The 6,000-nt window shown below is 42.1% G+C and overlaps 1 non-coding gene across 1 annotated transcript; it reads left to right on the plus strand.

Moving 5' to 3' along the window:
• Nucleotides 1-5,130: 5,130 nt before the first annotated feature.
• On the plus strand, nt 5,131-5,244 carry LOC140276350 (U5 spliceosomal RNA). Its single transcript, XR_011908951.1, has one exon. It is a non-coding gene; the product is annotated as a U5 spliceosomal RNA (small nuclear RNA).
• Nucleotides 5,245-6,000: the final 756 nt, after the last annotated feature.

Consider the following 6,000-nt stretch of genomic DNA (forward strand, 5'->3'; position numbering starts at 1 on the left):
ACCTCCTCTCCCACTTATGATCATGTGTGGTTTGATTTTCGAAAATTTTCTTTCATGTTTTCTAGCAATTATTGATGGACATTTAGACCTTCTTGCAGCTGAACACAACCTCTCCCGATTTTGATGATGTATGGACCGGCATTTTTACCTTTTCTAACACATTTTTCAGCAATTATGGTTGGAGATTCACACCTACTCACAGCCGAACAACTCCGCTATCGCATTTGATGGTGTATAGTCGGGCATTCTCACCCTTTCTCATCAGCTTTTTGCAAATTATGATCTGACATTCACACCTACTTGCAGTCGAACAGCTCTGCTCCCGCTTTTGATTATGTATGGTTAGATATTCGAACCTTTTCTTAACTGCTTTTTACAAACTTTGGTCGGACGTTCACAATATCTTGCAGCCGAACATCTCCGCTTCCGCTTTTGATGGTGTTTATTCGGGCATACGAACCTTTTCTTACCCGCTTTTTACAAACCAAGGTCGGACTTTCACACCTTCTCTTAGCTGAACAACTCCGCTCCCTCTTTTGATTGTGTACAGTCGGGTAATTTAACCTTTTCTTACCCGCTTTTTACCATCTATGGTCGGACATTCACACCTTCTTGCAGCTGAACACCTCCTCTCCCGCTTATGATCATGTGCAGTTTGATATTCGAAAATTTTCTTTCACATTTTCTAGCAATTATTGATGGACATTCAGACCGTCTTGCAGCTGAACACCTCCGCTCCCACTTTTGATGGTGTATAGTCGGGCTTTCGAGCCTTTTCTTCCCCGGTTTTTACAAATTATGGTTGGATATTCAGACCTTCTTGCAGCCGAAAACCTCCACTCCCTCTTTTGATCATACATTGTCGGGCATTCGCACCTTTTCTTACCCGCTTTTTACAAACCATGGTCGGACTTTCACACCTTTTAGTAGCCGAACAACTCCGCTCCCGCTATTGATTGTGTACAGTCGGGTATTTTAACCTTTTCTTACCCGCTTTTTACCAACTATGGTTGGACATTCACACCTTCTTACAGCAGAACACCTCCGCTCCCTGTTTTGATTATGTATGGTTTGACATTCGCACCTTCTCTCACCCGCCTTTTACTATGGTCGGCCATTCACAGCTTCCTCTCCACCATACTTGTATGGTGGGATATTCACACCCACTTGCATCCGAAGACCTCCGCCCCCACTTTTGTTGATATTTAGTCGGTCATTCGCACCTTACCCGCTTTTGGCAAACTATGGCCTTCTTGCAGCCAAAAACCTCTGATCTCGCTTTTGATGATGTAAGGTTGGGCATTCAGACCTTGCTTCACCTGCTTTTCACCAAATATAGTCGGACATTCACACCCACTTGCATCCGAAGACCTCCGCCCCAAATTTTGTTGATATTTAGTCGGACATTCGCACCTTACCCGCTTTTGGCAAACTATGGCCTTCTTGCAGCCAAACACCTCTTTTCTCGCTTTTGATGATGTAAGGTTGGGCATTCAGACCTTGCTTCACCTGCTTTTCACCAAATATAGTCGGACATTCACACCTTCTTGCAGCCGAACACTTCCGCTCCACCTTTTAGTGTTCTATCACACCTTTTTTTCACCGCATTTTATACATTATGGTTGGAAATTTTCAACCACTCTCATCCGAAGACCTCTCCTCCCGCTTTTGTTAATATATTTGAACTTTAGTCGGACATTCAAACCTTCTTGCAGCTGAACCACCTCCGCTCCCTGTTTTGATCATATATGGTCTGGCAATACTACCTTTTCTTACCCGTTTGTGAGTAATTATGGCTGGACATTCACACCTACTTGCAGCCGAACACAACCTCTCTCGCTTTTGATGATGCATGGACCGGCATTCTTACCTTTTCTAACACATTTTTCAGCAATTATGGTCGGACATTCACACCTACTCACAGCCGAACAACTCCGCTCCCACTTATGATCATGTGTGGTTTGATTTTCGAAAATTTTCTTTCATGTTTTCTAGCAATTATTGATGGACATTTAGACCTTCTTGCAACTGAACACCACCTCTCCCGATTTTGATTATGTATGGACCGGCATTTTTACCTTTTCTAACACATTTTTCAGCAATTATGGTTGGAGATTCACACCTACTCACAGCCGAACAACTCCGCTACCGCATTTGATGGTGTATAGTTGGGCATTCTCACCCTTTCTCATCAGCTTTTTGCAAATTATGATCTGACATTCACACCTACTTGCAGTCGAACAGCTCTGCTCCCGCTTTTGATTATGTATGGTTGGATATTCGAACCTTTTCTTAACTGCTTTTTACAAACTTTGGTTGGACGTTCACACCTTCTTGTAGCCGAACACATGCACTCCTGCTTTTGATGATGTATGGTTGGGCATTCGCACCTTTTTTTTACCCATTTTTCAGGTATTATGGGTGGACATTCACACCTTCTTGCAGCTGAACACCTCCTCTCCCACTTATGATCATGTGTGGTTTGATTTTCGAAAATTTTCTTTCATGTTTTCTAGCAATTATTGATGGACATTTAGACCTTCTTTCAGCTGAACACCACCTCTCCCGATTTTGATTATGTATGGACCGGCATTTTTACCTTTTCTAACACATTTTTCAGCAATTATGGTTGGAGATTCACACCTACTCACAACCGAACAACTCCGCTACCGCATTTGATGGTGTATAGTCGGGCATTCTCACCCTTTCTCATCAGCTTTTTGCAAATTATGATCTGACATTCAAACCTACTTCCAGCCAAACACCTCTGATCTCGCTTTTGATGATGTAAGGTTGGGCATTCAGACCTTGCTTCACCTGCTTTTCACCAAATATAGTCGGATATTCACACCTTCTTGCAGCCGAACACTTCCGCTTTTAGTGTTCTATGAGGCATTCACATATTTTTTTTCACCGTATTTTATAGATTATGGTTGGAAATTCTCACCCACTCTCATCCGAAGACCTCTCCTCCCGCTTTTGTTAATATATAGTCGGGCATTCGAACCTTTTCTTACCCGCTTTTTACAAATTATGGTCGAACATTCACACCTACTTGCAGCTGAATACTTCCGCTCCACCTTTTAGGTATGTTTGGTTGGCATTTGCACCTCTTTTTATACTGATTGCTGAAGATTAAGTTGTTCTTTCTCAAACTACAAATTTTTTTTAATTGTTGAAACTTGATTTGAAGTGGATAAATAAGGAGGACAAACAGTTTTAAGTCAGGCTGATAGAAGGAATTAATTTTATAGCAAAATCTGTATTTCGTCATATGTCGAGAGATGCTTATTGCTGAAGAAGTTCTTTCTCATTCTACAAAGTACAACGTTGTTTATCGTTGAAACTTGATTAGACATGAATAAATATGAAGGACAAAGCAGTCTTAACTTGGTTTGAGTTAATGAATTCGTTTTATAGGAGAATCCGAATTCGTGCATAACTCATAAAATAGAGCTTATTTTCGGATTCCTGAAGAATGAGTCTGGTTCTTTCTCATAATACAAAGTTTGTTGTTTATTGTTGAAACTTCATCAGAAGTGAAGAAATAAATGAATGCCTATCAACAAATGTGGGATCTAAACTCTAGTGCTTCCTCTAAAATAATATCCTTTCTCAATTTAGAAATGTGTGTGTGTAAGTCACAACACCCGTGACACCAAAACGGCTTTCTTTTCTCTACACTCTGCACTATGAGCACACACACCAAATCAGAAAGGCTTTTTTCTCTCTTTTCTACATTATGGACTGTGGGGACACAAAACCGCTCTCTCTCTTTTTTTTTTTTTATCGTGTGCCAGGGCGTTGTCTCACGTATTAGATTATGCTTAAGATACGACTGGGTTTATCAGTCACATCAGAATCCATACATACTGATCCTCCCGTAATAAAATGGTCGGATCTTATCAAACACACTTTGTTTCTTGTGACAATCAAGTCAGCGAAACAGCGTATACACGTCAAGACACTGAATCAAGTTTGCCACAAGAACTCATAAGTTTGGCAGTATTGCTCTGCCGTCAGCAATGATACACACATTTTATTTTCGTGAGACATGTGCAAGCACCTGTTCATCTACTGTTCTATCACTATGAATTAGTGATCTATTATCAATAAGGATACTTCTACAACTACTATCAAAGTATGTCCGGACTTCTTATGTTGTCAGTTGCTATATATGAATAATTGGGTAGCTACTGACAAGCATTAAGCATGTCACACAGCCCAAACATATAACATTTCAGGACACACCACACAGTTAACAACCACAGTGAAGCGTGTCAAAGCCCAAACATGTAACATTCAACAGGACACTTACACAACACATTCAAATCAAACAGTCAGACAACATACAAGAACATATACCCCAGCCGGCATTGCTCCCTGCCTATTTTCGTACAGCACACTATGTGTGCGCACACCTTTATTCACAAACTCTTCAACTTATACTCTTTTACCGAAGCTGCTACAGCTCGATTGGCCGAATACCCTTTGATCCTATTTCGGTGAATTTGACATCTGCCTTACATATAACAGATTAGCGGTTTAGCAGTTTTAATTTAGTTTGAGTGAAGGAATTCATTTTATAGCAAAATCCGAAATCGTGAAGCACTCATGAAAGTAAGCTTATTCTCGGATTCCTGAAACTTTAGATTTGCTCTTTCTTTTACTGCAAAGTACAACGTTGTTTTTTTTGTTTAAATCTTTCTAGACATGGTAAATATTAAGGACAAAGCAGTTTTCACATAGTTTGAGTGAAGGAATTCATTTTATAGATAAAATCCCAAGAGTCTGCTGAGAAAAGAGAGTGAATGCGAAGTAGACTTTAACACGGCTATGGGAGCGAGCCGAGTGTGGGCTAACCGGGAGAATTGCTTGAAAGAAACGCGACACCGAATGAGCGGTCAGAACAAAGCCTCAATACGGGATTCTCGTGGTGTTTTTGTTGCTGCCTTGTCTTTTGCACAGAGTAAAAGACAAGGCAGCCATCGAATAGGGCCCGATTGTTCCTACTTGGTCAGCCGAGGAGCAAGGGGGGGGGAGCAAGCGGCTCAACCAAGCAAAGCTCACCATGGGGAAGGTGGCTATGCCAACAAGCCTGATGCCCTGCTCCCGCAGTGACGGATAATCGTACTCTGGTTTCTCTTCATAACGTACAAGTCTTTCGCCTTTTACTAAAGATTTCTGTGGAGAGCAGCACTAATGAGTTGTTTCTATTTTTGGCAGGCTTTACCTTTGCGGGTGAAGCCCTTTCTGTCTGTGCAAAAGAAATCTTCTTACTGTGCAGAGTGACTTCTCTGAGTAGAGTCGCCTTACTTGTTGCGACTGTGCCGATGTTCGAAGCTGGAGTGCAAAGTTGTTGCTTGAATGGTGCTTGCTGGAGCGTGCGGGAGTGCAAAGTTATACCATTTAAAAGGGCTGAAGAGTGCTCAGTGCAGCGGGTGGGCGACACTCTGGCCACCTTGAAAACCGAGGTTACATCCACTACCAGGGGCAGCCCAAGTTCTGCCGCAAGTGTGGTGAGCATGGGCACCTGGTTGAGGCTTGTACCAAGGTGTTATGTGGGAAGAGCAGAGAAATTGGGCAAACTTTTGGAGAGTGTCCAAATGGCAGGAAATGTAATCTCTGTGGAGAATTAAATCACCTCTTCAGAGATTGCCCTAAATCTTTTGCCAACAAATTAAAGACGGTAAAGCCACAGTCAAGCCAACAAAGAGAAGGACCAAAGGTGGCAGTTGGTGAACAAAGTGAAGAGGTTGACCCAATAAATTCAAACTTCCCGCCAAAAGCTTGGATTGGAAGTGAGGAGCAAAAAGGGGAGGGGCCTGTAGAGGCCTCACCACTCAGTGTTGAAGTCTGTGAGAATTCACAGGCAGAGGGTGGAGCTACGCTAAATGAGGAGGAAGAGCAGACAGGTGAGTCTAGTGAAGATACTCACCTCCCCGAAGGTCAACAGAAGGTCAATTTGTTGATAGGCATTCATTTATTTCTTCACTTCTG

This window comes from Leuresthes tenuis, unplaced genomic scaffold (assembly GCF_036924035.1).
Source record: "Leuresthes tenuis unplaced genomic scaffold, fLeuTen1.0.hap1 SCAF_18, whole genome shotgun sequence".
Taxonomy (NCBI): Eukaryota; Metazoa; Chordata; class Actinopteri; order Atheriniformes; family Atherinopsidae; genus Leuresthes; species Leuresthes tenuis.